The sequence below is a fragment of the Gallus gallus genome, chromosome 3 (assembly GCF_016699485.2).
Source record: "Gallus gallus isolate bGalGal1 chromosome 3, bGalGal1.mat.broiler.GRCg7b, whole genome shotgun sequence".
Taxonomy (NCBI): Eukaryota; Metazoa; Chordata; class Aves; order Galliformes; family Phasianidae; genus Gallus; species Gallus gallus.
In genome coordinates, this window is record NC_052534.1 from 103,415,726 (window position 1) to 103,432,356 (window position 16,631).

The 16,631-nt window shown below is 43.5% G+C and overlaps 1 protein-coding gene across 2 annotated transcripts in view; it reads left to right on the plus strand.

Annotated features, from left to right (window-relative positions):
- The window catches only part of KLHL29 (kelch like family member 29), a 415,168-nt gene that overhangs the window by 24,139 nt on the left and 374,398 nt on the right, over window positions 1–16,631 (plus strand). The window contains exon 2 of one of the 2 annotated variants that reach the window (XM_025149101.3): window positions 8,618–8,692. The exons of the other annotated variant lie outside the window; for it this stretch is intronic. The gene's annotated coding sequence lies outside the window, so the exon portion shown is untranslated. The remainder of the gene's footprint in view (window positions 1–8,617; window positions 8,693–16,631) is intronic. 2 annotated transcript variants of the gene reach the window in all.

Sequence of the window (16,631 nt, forward strand, 5' to 3'; positions counted from 1 at the left end):
GGCTTACTCTACGGCTGGCAAGTTCAGAAGCTAAGCAGTGTTCTAAGCAGTGCTGGAATGCAGGGCGAAAATAGGGGAGCTCCTTACATCGATCAAATCCAGAGGAGGTAGGAAGACTTAAGTGTCCAATTTAAGTCAGAGCGAGATGCTGAACTGAGTTAGTAACAGATGTGGTGTCACAAGGGATGTTCTTTTAAATCCAGCTTGAAAGGAAAACCAGCAACACAGGTTCAGGGAAAACGTATAGGAGAATGAGAAAGGGTTCAGTACTTCTGCAAGAGAAACAGGCAAACTAGTCTGCTAGGGAGTATCATAATTAAAAGCAAACTACAGTTGTCAAAATAAGTGAACAAAACATGGTTTATGGTACATTAATTTGTTTGCTTACTTGCACACAACAAAATTTTTTTTGGCTTAGCAATTGTTCTCCCACTCATTAGTGAGAATTAACTAGATTCTATTGCAGTACTTGCTGGTAAATTGGAGAATGGGGAAAGAAAAGGAAACAAATTGTTCAGACCACTGGTAAGCACTTGTTGACTTGATCCAAATTCAAAGGCTTAATTTCAGCTTTCCTTTACGACTGGGAAGAAACAGTTGCCTGAAAAGGAGAGAGGACAACTACAAGCCTGCTGCCATTGCAACGCTGTTACTGCATGATTCAGGTCTGATTTTTGGGTGCTGCCAGAGGTATCACAGACCTCTGTGTGCAGCCGACCCCGGGCCCTGCACTGCTGGCAGGGGATGGTGCAGCTTGGCCGGCTTTGTATCAGCTCGTTCAGGCTGCAGCTGCCTCTGCTGTTACTCATAGCTTTCCCAGAAGGTACAAAATGAAGCCGGGATGAGTCCTGCCAGCTCCTCCGCTGTGAATAGCATTAGTGAAAACTGACTGGAGGAGAAATTCTCGTGCTGCTGATGGGAGAGCTGATGGCTGTGTCTGAAGCATTTCTGTGCTGCCGACACTGGGAACGAGGCACTGGTTTGTGTCACAGTTGCAAACTGAGTCCCTGCGACAGAGGAGAGGCTGCAGCGTGCATGTGGAGATTTCTCTTGAATTGTATGAGTAAGAGATGTGGGAAAGAAACAGAATAATCCTTCGGACCATGCTTTGATCGGATGTTTATGCTTCAGTCTCATAGCCACGTCCTCCAAGCTATCAACAAGTTTCTTGGTTACAGTAAAACATGAATCATGTCACTCTTATCTGTTCTTGCTTCACCAGGCAAAACTCAAACAAGGAGGTCAGCTACAGTGACAGAGAGCCAAAAAGCCTCAGAGGCTTTGAGCCATGGGAAGACCGCAATAAGAAAGACAATCTGATGGGAAGTAGCAGAAGCTTCCTTATGTTTGTAGCATCCTGGATGCTAAGGAAGCACTCTTTCGCCTATACGTAACTGTTATTTCTTCATCTTGCTGTTAAATCTCTTAGATGCAGAGGTGGGAGATGAAGAGCACAGTCCTCTTTGTGGAGCACCTCTTGATTTTTCTCTCCTGTGTTTGGCACAGATGTTTGCAAAGTCTGTGTGTAGACGTATATTCCTTTATAGTGGCTTGGCAGAGCTGAAGCTTTCCTGTACACTATTAATCTACTCTGCAGTGAGCTTATAATAAGTTCATTCTAAACTTTTATCCCTGAGCTGTCTTGATTCTATGGGGAATATGGCCAGCATATGCATATAAGCAAAACTGGAGTGAAGGAGTTGTTTATGCTTGATTTCCAGTGCTCCAAGAGCTGTGTACTACTGGCAAATGTGGAGGGTTACAAATAGCGATCTTTCATGCTGAACTCTTTTATTTTCAGGGTTCTACAGCCTCCATTTAAAATGCTGAAGTGCTTCCAGTGTTTTTAGAAGCGATGCAAGTTAATTTTAGAACTTGTGGTGAAGCAGATTGGTTAGTAACTTGGGGTAGCTAGAGCATGAAGAGCGATGGGGTGTCATAACTCCGTGGAAGAGTCATTTGTGCCTAACCAAGCTCGAGATGATGTTATATCTGAAGGCACTCTGCGCTCACTGAAGGCTACGGAGATGGATTTTCCTTTTATTGTCAGAGGGAGTCACCTGGGTTGACTACTGACAGAAGCTTGCTTGGCCCTGTGGGTCTCTGGATCTGGAAATATAATTCGTTTAGCAAGGTTTATCAGCAGTGCCAAGTGCTGTGTTGAGGTTAATATTAGCGAGTAAGAGAAGGTTCCATTTTTATTTTGCTGTGATTGATGGTAAGCACTTAACTGTGTTTAATTGCCAGGTCGGCTAAGCTAGGCTTGCGAGGCATCTTTGCTTGTGCGGGGCTGGGTGTTTCGGTGCTGAGTTGTCAGATGTGCTGCCAACAGTGAACATCCAAGGATTCACACTGGATGCCTTCATCCTGAATATGGTTCATAAGGAGACCGGAGCTCAGGTCCTTGAGATAAAAATTGGGCAGAGAAGCGGTGAAATCTGAAGTTTTCACACTATATTGTGAAAGCACTGAAGTTACCCATTTTTGTTCAGTTAAAAAGTAGAATGGTGGTGGTGAGGCTCTCCTCGGGTATACAGTGCATTGCTGCCCTTTTGACAACAGTTGGACTTGGCTGGGCTTTTATTTTTTGTGCCTGTCATTGAAAACTTGGACTTTGGGGAGGTAAATAATTGGGAGGAAGCTTTATGTTGGGGTTTTTTTTATAGATGCCACTGAAATTTGAATTCCTAGAAGCCATTCACTAAGGCTTGCCACTTCCTATCTTGGGATCGTTTTGTACTTGATTCTGCGTAAATTAAAAACAAAAGTGAGACCGAACTGACTTCGTGGAGATGGTTGGACCGTGTAGAACCAAGCAGAGTAAGCAGAGTGCTGGCCTTTTACAGTAATGCTCTCAACACCTGTACCAGGAATATCAGTTTGGGACTTTTCCGCAATGGCTGGAAGCTTGCTGGGTGCTGTGAGTTTGTGTGCAGGAATGTCTGGCATGTTCTTGTCTTTCTACCCTCTCCCACAAGTTTTAATTTCGAAGTGATCGTGTCCTGTAGAGCACAAAATAGACAGAAGACTTTGCTAAGCAAGGAAAAATAGACTTACCCTTCCTATAGCGGCAGGATACCTAAATAAGTAGTTACTCCAGCAGTTACTACTTTGCTCACATTGGTGATGATAGCTTGGCCCCTAAGAATATATTCAAAGAGCTATTCCACTCCACTCTGCTCCATTCTTTAATTTGATAATCCATATTCAATGGCAAAAGGGGATTGCCATCAATTGGGTATGCAACTAAAACTCTTTTTCCATCCAGTGGTATCACTTTTGTAATTGTCTGTCCCTGCACTTCCTGCTGCCGCAAACAGCCTTTTTGCTGCAGAGGGATGGAACGGAGAGTGCTGCAACGTAGGATCTCGCACATAGAAAACGTGTGCCTTTGTTTGAAAGGCAGCAATAATAGGATTTGTTTTGGGTGCTAAATATGTCAGCATTGTAAAAAGCCAGCAACCCACTTCGTTTTTAAATGTTTGAATAGTTGTTCATATGCTGTACCTTCCTGAATTACGATTAATTATCGTCACATCACAGAATATCACAGAATGGCCTGGGTTGAAAAGGACCACAATGATCATCGAATTTCAACCCCCCTGCCATGTGCAGGGTCGCCAACCAGCAGACCAGGCTGCCCAGAGCCACATCCAGCCTAGTAAGAGGCATAAGCAGACATAAGTCACAACTTGGTAAGATCCCATGAATGGATAAACATTATATTCAGGAGTTGGTTGTACCGTGTTTTTTAATTTGAAGGTTATTTGATTAATAATAATATTAAAAAGAGTAAGGGCTGGCTAAGAGAGGCCAGCTGGCATCATTACAGAGTAATACGGGGGAGCTGTGAGCACGGAGGAGGCACAGCATGACGGAAGGCAGCCAGAAGGATTAAGGTATCTTAGAACTTCTTTGCTGCAGGCTTAGTCTGGTGGCAGAGGGAACACGTAATTCCCACTTTATTTTATTTGTTGTGAGACCAAGGGAAGCTGTCCGTTCCATTGCCTCCGTTTGCGGGATAGGGGAAGCAGAGCTGGCGCCGGGCTGTTGTGGGAGCGCAGACGGAAGAAATTTAAGGGATGCTTTAGGTCCTAAAGCTGCTCTCCTATAGGTCTGTCAGCATGAAAGGATAGTGAACGGGGCCATTGGAGTGACAAATGTCTCAGGGGAGGATTTGAAGCAATAAAAACACACACAGCTTGCACAGCATGGGGCGGTGGATTGGCAGAAGTCTGCAAGTATGTGTAAGTGTTTTCATTGGATGCAGTTACTATTGTTGCCTATCTTGAACAAATGTCCCGATTAATCTGTAATGGGATAGGCTGCATCTTAATGCCGTGGTTTTGTTTTTTGTTTTTTTAATAAGCAAGAAAAAGAAGTAAATACTGATATTCTTGAGATTTGCTTTTATGGAAATTCAGGAGAAAGACTTTGTCAATTGAGAATCAAATCCCAGTAATGTCAGTCTGGTAGAGGACTTGGTATCGCTCATGTCTGCAAGATAAGACTTACTTCTATGTGTGTGTACACACACTCACTTATGTTTACATATATATATAAATACGTATATGTATTCACACGTATTTACTTACGGCCAACAAAATAACAACAAAAATTTGCTCTATTTCAAAGTTTTCCAGATTCACTCTTAAAATCTGGATTTAAAGTTGATAGTATCTCTTTAATACTTGTGTTGACAATATCTCTTAAATGCTTTATTCAGCTTTAAAACATAAGTGCCTGTGCCTCCTTATCTTCAGGGACCCCTGTTCTAAGGCAAATCAACATTCTTTGTAGCTATTTTACTTCCAAGGTATTGAGCCCTTCTCCCCTAATCTCTCTTGGAAGGGATTGTAGGAAGCGAAGTGCTGACTTGCTGCCTGTATTTAAATCCTCTTTGAGAACTTTTAATCTCTTTTATTTAATATTTTTAATTCAGTTTGCAGCACAATGCTGTTCACAACAGCCGAGAGACTTGTGCCTTCAGAACGTAAGTGCAACCTGTTTTGTTTTGTGACGATTGAGATCTGCGTGCTGGTGTATTTAGTATGCCCACAGGGCAGAGGCTGGGAGGACCTTAGGGACGGACCTTAAATACATATGCATTCACATGGCATTAAGTTGCTCCTCCTTCTGGAAATGCCTCGTTCACAGCGGCTATGCCAAAAGGCTTAGCACTGGTGTTACGTGGTATTGGGTTGACGAACATTATTGCCTTAGCTGGTCTGAAGAGAACTAAGCTAAATGCCACCCAGCCCTTCCAGCACTGTTTTATAGAAGCAATTTGAGAACTTGCAGGGAGCTGACAGGCGGTGGTGGGCACATCTTGAAGCGGTGGCAGATGGACTGCGCTCACTCTTTGCAATCCTATTCTTTTCATTCCTTCCCTTCACGGCCCTCATCTTTCGACTTACCACAGCTAAACTTCTTTGAAGAAAATCTTTTACCCCTCCCATATTTCTGGAGTGTTCCTGAATCAGTTTGAAGAGTTTGACTGAACTTATTTGCTTCATTCCTTGGTCTGGTTGAGGTATTTTTGTTGCAGGTTATTTGATTTTATAAATTCATCTCAGTTATGCATCAAAATATATTATTGTTCTTAGCATGCGTATGCTACCTACCTCTTTAATATTGCCTAAGCATCCTTCAGTGCAACTCGACTTGCCAAAAACGTTACAAACAGCAGTGACTTTTATTAATCATTCTCATTTCTTCCCTTCATTAAATTGCCATAATGAGTGTAAGATGAGCCTCCACCTTAGCGAGGGATGGGGGGAAAGATACAGCAAGATTAAAGCCTCTGAGTTGAGGGCTGATAAGACAAGGACGCCATGTTGTCGTTGTGACAGCGTTAAATCTCCCAAAACAATTGTGTGCAAAGCTCCACCTATGTGGCTAATCATGCCCGCGTTGTTAAACACTTCCATCGCACAGCAGTGCTTGCAGTGCCGCTTTAGATTAGATTAGCTGCATACTGTGTTGAATAGATAGCATTTTGAGTACCGACATGTCAAATGATACAGCTAGAAAAAAGTAACTGAAGAAGCATCTTCCCCTCCGCCGTACCCAAACCTGCAGGCCTGTCTCCAGGAGGGTGTTTAAACTCATTAGAGTCAGCAGCTTAGTAGGACTGACCAGAGAAGGTGATGTGAAAATATTTTTTCCTCTGTTGGAGCAGAGGACTGTTTTGCTTGCAGAATATTAATTTTGAGAGCAGCCGTACCCGTTGTGCGCTTCGTCCCTCACAAAAGGAGCCTATTACCGTTTCTTTGCTGCACAGTCATTTTGTGATCGAGGTCTGGGTGTCGAATTCAGTATAGACTGCAGTCTGAAAGTAGATTGTTAAAGAACTGTTTTTCCTGCATATATACTTAAATCTTAATTAGGAAGGGTTTTTTGTTGTTGTTTTTTGTTTTTTTTTTTAAATCTAGAGCCAGCAAGAAAACGTGGTTTACAGTAAGGGTAGTGAAGCACAGGTTGTCCGGTGAGGTGGTGGATGTCCCATCCCTGGGGACATTCAAGGTCAGCCTGGATGGCGCTCTGAGCACCTGGTGGAGCTATGGGTGTCCCTGTTCATTGCAGGGGAGCTGGACCTGATGGCCTTTAAGGGTCCCTTCCAACTCAAGCGATTCAATGAAGAAAGGTGCTGCAACACAAGAAAGATGCTCTTCTATCTGCAGCAGTAGTGTGTATTCCTGGCTGTATGACTCTTAGATGGCACGTGTGGGGGTGTCAATTTTTTTTGTTTATTTCTGCAAGTTGTGGGCAATTACTGTTGAACAGAAGCAAAAATAAGCATGCAGTTGTGGCAGTGTATGTTGCTGGATGAGGTGGGTTTGCTCTCAGTGTGCAAGCCTCTGTGTGCCAAATAATTTCCCCCCTGCCCCCCAAATTTTTAAAATTACAGTTTAGGGGAACAGTTGCCTTCCAGACTGCTGTAGTAGCTGTGCTGGTGCTTGGATGGACAACTGCCACTGGCTTTCAGGCAGCCATTCTTCTTAGTACATTTACAGTGTCACGACTCAGGCCAGCAGATACTCAATTATTAATGACTTATCTACAAAGAAAAATAATTAAAAACAAACCCAAAGCAATAGAGCACTTAATTAAGAGTTAGCGGTGGAGTTTCTGCTGTCTCCTAATGGAAGGCTTCCAAGAACAATTTTACCTTTCAGAAAGAGTACCTGCTTCAGCCTGCCACATTAAAAATGCTTCCCACATAAAATAGAAGTTGGTCATACTTCTAGGCAGGCAAATAAACCTATTGATTAGACACTAATTGGAGCTATGCAAAGTGGAAAGGAGCTTGTACATATTTCAGAGACTTCAGGCAGAAACCTGCATTAGCATTGCAATGTAGATGATCCCAAAAGCAGCTTATAGTGTATCCTAAGTAACTTTGTCTGAAAAATCAAGATGCAGCATTTTAGTTTTCTGTTTGTTGTGGTATCTCTTGGTATCTTAATGATTTATGAGCTCCCACAGGCATTTCAGCAATATCAATGTCCTTGCTGGATTTTTGTTGCTGTCCAAAGTTCCTTTTCCATATCTTCAGCATCGATCTATAGCAAATTTGCTCAAAAGCATAAGGAAAATCAAGCATTGTAAGTAGAGCTGAGTTTTTCCTCGAAACATCTGTTTGCAGTGATATGCACCTGGATTTCCCAAGTCTCTTCATCTCTCCAATGGCCATCTCTCTCCTGCCATTTCCTGACTGCAGGTCTCTGAATTTCCTCTGGTTGGAAGAACACAGTCCTGCCACAACTCAGTGCTGCACCTGCATGAATGGCAGGCTGGCTGGTTCTCAGAAACTCCCTTTGTCCCCGGTCATTTGGTCAGAGACCATAATCAGCTTTTATAAAAATATATAAAAATAAGCAAAATCAACTTATCCACAGCTGAATTGAATTTCCAAAGCTGCTTAGGTCCTTGTTTTTATCTCTCTTGCTATCTGATTTTTGTGTTGCTGTATGCTTTTCTTCCTTCAGTTTTCCTCCTTACCCTCTACCTCTGTGGTTCATCTTTTTTCCAAACTACCGTGTGCTGTAAATTGGCCTCACTTCCATTTGTTTTGCTGTCCCTCTGTCCTGTTCACCTTTCATCAGTGAATATGCATCTGTAGTAGCTGGGGATGTGCCTCCACACAGCACCAGAGGAGGTTCGGGTTGGATATTAAGAAAAAATTCAGGAGGAGTGGTGATGCATTTGCACAGGCTGTCCAGGGAAATGGTGGGGTCACCATCCCTGGAGGTGTTAAAGAAATGTGTGTGTGTGGTACTTAGGGACATGGTTTAGTGGACGTGATGTGGATGGGCTGATGATTGGATCTTAAAGGCCTTTTCCTTTGAATCACCTCTGTGATTCTACGATCAGTTTGTTGGTTGGAATTGGCGTTCCTAAAAGTCTTTTCCAATGGACGTGATTCTATGACTCTTAAGTACCTAGATGTAAATTGGTAGCTTGAAATAAGGAGCAAAGTCAGCAGGACATGGCCAGTAAGTGCTTTGAAGACCAAGTGGTGGGTGGCTGTTGTGTTCAGAGAAGTCATACTTTTCTATTTTCGTTGTCTTTAATGTGCTGGTAATTTCAATATCGGAGGTTTTTTTCCTTGTAGCCCTCAGCGTGCTGCATGAGCTGCCAGTAACCAGCTGATGAGACAAAGGATCTGAACTCCTCGTGCCGTTACAGTGTGGGTATTTCATTTCTTTTTTTCCTTTTTACCCCTTCAAGAAGTGATACACCGGAGGAGGGCTTTAATTTAATTACTTGGAAAGAAGAGCTGGAGAGCGGTCATTCAAGACCTTGCAGAGGTTTTCAACTTGTTAGCGTGGCTCGAGACTCTGATCAGTGCAAACTGAGCAGGCAGCCTTTTACAATCAGCACAATCATCTGCTTTAATTACGTTACTTTATGTTCCCTATACAGAAGCAAGTAGCCAAAATTAAATTTTATAAGGGAGCTGTTAATGAATCTTAAGTCACTCAATTTCTGTCTTTTCAGTTAAATTAGAGATAATAAATAGCCTAAACCTTGGCAGTGTCTGTTCTGAAACTTGTCTGTGGCTGAACTGTACTTTCTTGGGGAATTAATCATCAGAAAAATGTAGGCTGCTAATTTTCTGCCCTTCCTGTGTGAGTTGTGTGGGTGTCAGAGGCTGAGCAGCGGCATGAGTGTCCTTTTGACGTGAGCGTTTCCTCAATGTCGGGCTCCTTCTTGTGTGCAGCAGAGATGGGCTCCGATTCAGTAACAGAAAGAAAAGCTACAAAGGAGTATTTCATATCATACCATGGAATTATATCATAGAATGGCCCGGGTTGAAAAGGACCATAATGATCGTCGAGTTTCAACCCCCTGCTATGTGTAGGGTTGCCAACCAGCAGACCAGGCTGCCCAGAGCCACATCCAGCCTGGCCTTGAATGCCTCCAGGGATGGGGCATCCACAGCCTCCTTGGGCAACCTGTTCCAGTGCATCACCACCCTCTGGGTGAAAAACTTCCTCCTAAGGTCTAACCTAAACATCCCCTGTCTCAGTTTAAAACCATTCTCCCTTGTCCTATCACTATCCACCCTTGTAAACAGCTGTTCGCGTTCCTGTTTATATGCTCCCTTCAAGTACTGGAAGGCCACAATGAGGTCTCCCCAGAGCCTTCTCTTCTCCAAGCTAAACAAGCCCAGTTCCCTCAGCCTTCCCTCATATTAGAAGAGAGTGAGAGGGTGGTGAGGTGCTGGAACTGGCTGCCCAGGGAAGCTGTGGGTGCCCCATCCATGGAGATGCTCGAAGCCAGGCTGGATGGGGCCCTGGGCAGCCTGAGCTGCTGGGTGGCACCCAGCCCATTTTGCAGAGGTTGGAACTGAATGAACTTTAAGATGCCTTCTAACTTAAGTCATTGTATGAATTAATGCCTTACTTATAAAGTGATTTTGACAGCAATGGTATAGTTACATTTATCCCTAATGCCTTTCTAATTCCATAGTCAATTTGCTTAATTAGTTTCTGGAAGCCTGGGTTTTGCCCAGTCCTTTGGCACATGCAGGTGGTCCCAGTGAAAGCAGTCAGTTTCCACAGGTAGTGGCACACCTTGGGCAACTTTGTTGGAGAGCACATTGCATTGGCCATCCAAAACCAAATATCCTGATTTTTATTGTTAACTTCATTTTGTGTGTGTGTGTGTTTTACTCGAGCTGTTCTTTAAGCTTATCCATTGATCTTATGCTCTGAGTTTCTTCAAACCATCTTTGACAGGGAAGCTGAATAGGGCTGTTTTTTCCCAATGTATACATCTGGTTGATTATAATGTGGCCCTCCATTAGAACAGCAAATACTAGCATGCTCTTATTCCAGAGGCAAATAAGCACGTTTTGACAGTTCACTTGCTAACAGTGTATTTGCTCATTGTGTTGAGCACGATTCCTGACGCACCTAATTGCCTTGAAATAGCAGGTAAACATCTCCTTATATTAAGTTGACCTAAAAATCTTTTGTTGCTGCCTTCATGTATAAGAATGTGGCATATTTTGAGGTGTTTTTAAGCAAACATTCCCTAAATGCAGCTGTATTGTTTGTGATGCAGTCTTGAAAGATGATTATTGACTGCGTAGCTTTAGAACTACAAGACATTTTGATCTAAGAAGTTCATGTGTCTGTGAGAGATAGAGAAAGCAGTCGGGCTAAAACCACGCAGTATTTCCATTCCATGTGTATTGTATTTATCAGTGTGGTGGTGGGCTGCGTTTGGGCCCTTTATATGCCTTGGTGTTTGTTGCTAAACGTCACAAAGCTTAAGGAAAATATCATCTGCACGTTTAACCCTGCTGAAGAGTCTTTCAGTGCTTTCGAGCTCCTGATTGGTGCCGAATCTGATCAGAAAGTGAGATTGAGAGTAGCAGCTTGTCAAGGGGGGTGTGATTAATGACAGCTCCACCTGCCACCAGGCTTCCGACGTGGGAACAGCCGTCCAGGCTTCAGTGTCCTCCTCAGCGAGCTGCCATTTAGGCACGGGTTTACTCCCTCATCTCTCTTCCCACGAGAGTGTAAAGCCAAAAGTATTGATGGGAAATAGCTGGAAAGATCCTGGTCTGCAGCAACAAACTGCTGGCCGATGTGGGTGAAGTATGGTGGTGCAAAGAGCAAGGGCAGACTTGCTAGTGGTTTTCGTTGTGGGTAAACAGAATACATAAACAGGAACACCCTCCCTGTGGGTACTGCTGACACTGTGCAGAGTTGGCTCAGGCACAGGCCTCGGGCCCAGGCAGGCAGCAGCGTGGGCTTTCCAGGATACCTTTTAGCTGTTTTTTCCAGGCTAGGCCTGTGCTAACTCTCACTAAGAACACTTCCTACTTCCTATTTTTATACTTCTTTCAATCCTTAGGTTGAAATTCAATACCTGCTCCCCAGCAGCTCTCCCTGCTAAGCTCCTGCTTGGCTTGCACTCCAACCAAAACCTGCACAGCAGCGAGCCTGTATGGAATACTTGGATTTTTTAAGCAAACCAATTCAGTACTGCACCTGGGGAAATAAAAACACATGGAATACATTCTTTGGTAGTACGTGATTTCTGCATGAATGAGGTCTTGCAGATCCACTTAGTCATCCTGATGATGGGTCTCACTAATATTTTATTGTGGAGCTGAGTGTGCTGCTAGTCGTACAGACTGTAGCCTAAATTATAGGCACCTGCCTGGGAAAAGTGTGCATCTCTGTGTAACTGGCAAAGAAATTAAACCTCTGCTAGAACAAAAGCATCGGCAGTGTTTAATAATGTGCTTCAAAACTGTGTATCAGTGAGAGCCTGCTCCTGCTTCCCTGTTCTGATGCCTCAGGTAACCGTGGAACATGAATGCTGCTTACGGTTTTGTAGCTGACACCTCACATAAAAACACTTCTGAAAAGCAAAACAAAACCCACCATCACTTCCTGGTGTTCGGCCCTGGCTGCAGGAGGTTTGTGCTGGTAGAGCGGGCTGTGGGCACGGCAGTAATAAATCCCCCAGGTGGGAAGCGTGGGCAGGTTGGAGGGCTGCTAACACCTTTGGGAGCCTCGAAGGGAAGAATTTGAGCGGTGGCCGTAGCGGATTGCGAGGGTGACTCAAGCACATTTTAGCATCGATCGCCTTTCTTAAAATAAAAACAGCTTGCATTCATGGCAGTGAGGGTGGGATTCGTCTCTCCTTACTTCAAACATCCACGTTTAAGCTCCTTGCCCCAGGGTGCCTGCGTAGTCAGGAGGAAGAAATAGATTGCCCTCTGAATGTGCCTGTTTTGAATATCATAGGCACTAAGCCTAGACAGAGGTTAGCTTCTCTCTTGGCCAGCCTGTGCTTACGGCTTGTTCTCTGACACCGAATTTGGGTGAGGCGGATCCCACCCTCCATGCCGAGCCTTGGGGACCAGCTGCGGGTTGGCTCGTGCTCGAAGTTCTTCATCAGCCATAACCTTCACGGGCGTGCTTCAGTGGGCTCAAAGAAACCCGCTTTGGTGTGGTTTGTGGTTGCGCTGGGCGTAGGGCTGCTGCAGCAGTCACTGCAGATTCAGTCTGAAATTTTCAGCTCTGGCTGCTGTTTGCTTCCAGCAAAGCCTCTCCGCTGCTCCGCGCTCTCCGTGCTTGGGAACAGCTTGACACTTCATTTTAAATAAAAAAATACCAGCTTCCAGCGCTTCTGTTTTGAACGGAATAGGAGAGGGAGAGTGCATAAATCCTTTCTCCAGCTTGTGCCTCTGTCTGCAGCGTGAATTAACATCAGTGTTTTGCCTTCAAAAAAACCTTCCCACATTATGTTGTTACATGCCAGCGTGACAGCCTAATAGGAACGCTGCATCCAACTTTTTCCCTTGCTCTCTACTTTTTGCCAGAAATGCTATCAATTTAATTAATGAGGAAGCCAAATGCAGTAACTTGCACGTATTCTGATTTTGGCAGGCTTGTGTATCTGAAACGTACAGGTCTGTCCCTCCCAGCCCTTTGGTTTCAGCAGATGACACGCTAGTTATTTCCATTCCCCATCCTTACCACGGGGTCTGAAGAGCGACATCTCTTACAGTGCCAACACTGAACGTAACGTCTGGAAGAATACTTGATCTGATTTGCCTTAAAGATGTTCATTTGTGGAGAGGGAAATGCTAGAAAACGCTTTGGATGGGAACTTCTATTGTGCTTTTATTTATAGGCCGGCATTGCTAAGCATATGAGCACTTAAACTCATCACTGAGGTGTTAGAGGACTATCACTTTAATTTAGAGCATGCGGAGAGATGGTAACTCGGCCTAAAATCCCACAGACCTTGGCAGGAGGCAATGAGAACCCAATCTGCCGAATCCTTGTCTCTCCCAAACCTTTTCTTTTCAGAAATAGCGCAACTTGATGAGGGCCCAGAGGAATGTGAGCCCCTTTTCAGCATCAAGGCCAGGAGAACAGCATCAGCCGTGCCGTGGCAGCAGTTGAAGACTTGTGTTATTCCCTGCAAGCTATGAGCATACACCTGTTACTTGGCCTTTCAGCTTGTGACTTAATCAAGAAGCTGAGTGATCAGAGAAATTAAGTCATTTTCCTGCAAGGCATACACAGATAGATAGATAGCGTTGTAAAAGCGGTGCTCGTGAGTTCTTTGCATTCTTTTGAGGACATTTTATTTGAGCAGCTGTACAAAATGAATGGTGTTTTTTAGTGATACCAAAATAGATATTCTCGGTCTGTAATTTTGATAAATCTCTTTCCTGGTGCATAATGCAGTTGCTGTTTTGAGGGTTAAAAAAAATAAAGCGTTGAGTGTACAGTTGTTTATTTCTGTCTAAACAAAATGCTGCCTGCTGACCAATCAAGTACTGTTAGGGTAAATTTGGGTTTACTGTACATGAAATGCTGTTAAAATAGCCGAATCTCAACAAAACGTATCTGTAGCTGGTGAACTCCAAGTGATGTGTATAAAATGTAGCATAAGCATATCTTTAAGTCACAATATAAGAATTAAGAGCCCTTGGTAAAATTGCTTGGCCTATAATTCAGAAACCAGATGCTTAAGTTGTTTATAAACTGAAGTCTATATATGTATATATTTTGTTTCTAGGAAAGAGGAAAACAGTATTACCATAATTTTGCTGTCAGAGAAGTAAGTGTGAAAAGGTGACGTCTTGCTCAGCAGGTCTGCTTCTAGCCTTTATTTGAGGGTCTGTTTTCCCCCTGATGAATGCTCTTGCTCTCTGTGGTTTTGCAGAGCCAGCAGTGTGGATGGAGTGGGGCTGGATGCTGGGCTGGCAGAGCACAGCAATCAGAACTGCCGGCTGCTTTGGCAAATTCTGCCTCGGTGACAGCTGTGCAAACGTACTGGGGACGCTGGGAATGTGCAGGTGTCCCTGTGCATGAGCTTGGCCTGAGGACCCACTATTACTGGTACTGATGGGTAATGAGAAACGAGCCCTGGATGAGTCAGGAGTGGATTTCAGGGTTGGCAGGAGAGCAGTGTGGGAGAATATGTTTTGTTTGTAAACTGAGAAGACTTGAGATCGAAGCATAATAAATCTGGAATATCACAGGGCCTCTTAACAAAGTCTCGTCTCATCTCCTCTTCCCCTTCCTTCTCAGTCGTTGAGAGTAAATCTTACTTTAAAGAGCTTATTTTTAAGAGCTGCATGCTTAGAGTATGGGGAAGAAAACTGCAGAGAAGCAAATACTTTTCTTTCTTTTTTCATAGAATATTCTGTTTTGTCAAAATTAACTTAAAATTATAGGATTGTGGGACAAGATCTCTGTGAATTTAGGTCAGTTTTTATCCTAAAGGGTTCTCCCTCAAGAAGCAAAAAAAAAAGAAATAATAAAGAAAGCCAACCATCCAGTTAAATATTAGTATTTTGAAAATGTAACAATAGCAATTAAATAAAGCCCCTTCCTCCTCGTATTTTCTTTGCCTACACTAAGCAAGCCCAAAGCACTTTGTAAGCTGCAAATGGAGGTCACGTAACACAGCCCAGTCCCTGTGGTCATTATCCAGAGAACTAAAATACAGATATCTCTAGGGCAAAACAAAGTAGTTTTTAAGTAGGGCACAACTTCAGGACTGGAAAAGAATGAAAATCTCAGCTGAGCTTGGTGACAAGGTAGGTAAAGAAGTTGAGCCCGTAGTTAACAATGTGAAGGGTCAGCACACAGCCAGCAAAGGGGCAACAGCCTTAAGGACGCATATTGATAGTTGTTGCTTTTAGGTTTATTTATTCCCAATGCCAATTTCTCTCCCTGTCTCCCTCTCAATAAGTGGGATTCAATTTGTAGCATCCCGTTTTGAATTTATTCAGAAAATGTGTTTGCTTTTCTGTGAAAATGGGAACATTGGAGGACATTCTCTTCAGCCAAAACTTAACGAAGTTGGGTTTTTTTTTTTCCTTAACCTGAAATAATTTTACTGCTGTGTTAACTGAGGAAATAATCCCACACAACTTGTCAAAATGGAAGCAGAAACAGAGGCTTTGAAAGCCTGCGTTTTTTCCTCGAGAAGAATGAACCTCCTCAAGCTGTGGTGCTTGATGTATTTCTACAGTATTTTGACAATAAATGCTCTGATTTTTATACAATCTTTAAAGGAAAATTATGTTTTTAATTAGGATTTTTTTTTTACACTGGCTGCTTTGCAAAATTTAGTTATCTCACTTGCATGCAGTTCTACACAATTATCAATATTCGGTTGTAGTGATTGTGATCAGATTCATATTTTAACTTGAGTCCACTCGAATGGGAACCTACAGGCTGCAGAACCACAGCTGAATAGATGGCAAGAAATATTTGTAATCAAAACAATGTAATCAATAGTCAAGGAAAGAATGCTTATAAAACTGCATTGCTGTGAACGTGAGAGTTCTAATTGTCATTCTGTTAAAAGATTTTTTTAACAGCTGTTGCTTATACCACCGTCAGGGGACATGCAATAACTTTGAAAGTGTGAGAAGTAGTATTTGATGTAGAGCAGTGCGGTTGGATGTGGAGAAGCTGATGCGTGCAGCTCCTGCAGGGTGCTGGTATGATTGATGGGAGCACTGAGCACTGGAACAGGCTTCCCAGACAGGTTGTAGAGTCTCCTTCCATGCAGATATTTGAGAGCTATCTGGACGCCTGCTTGTGCAACCTACTGTAGAGTACTTGCTTTAACCAGGGGGGTTGGACTCAATGATCTCTTGAGGATCCTTCCAACCCCTGTGATTCTGCGACTTGAACTCAATGGGTTTCTCTCTCTGGCAAGCATCCTTGCACAAGGCCTTCTTGCACAGTGGCAATTTTGCTTGTTGGGTAGCATACGGAGGAGATGCCATCACTTTCCAAAGTGAATGGCTGGGCAGGAGTCATTCTTGTGTTCTTTATCTCGGCATATCAGTTTGGCAAACAACTGTATCTGCATTTTTTGGGAGTGGGGTTAGAAATAAAGCTGCAGGCTCACTCATGAGGTGAGTGATAGTCAGATACCTTCTTACAGGTAGCATTTGCTGCCATTTCTATAATCTCGTGATGTTATTTCAGCAGACTGAAAACCTTGCCTTCATTGTGTTAAAGACCCCTCAGAAGAGTAGTGTCTGTGGGACAGACCTAAGTAGCAATAAATGTATGGGTCTTGCCCTTACCCACATCCTGTGATATGGGCCATAAATCTCT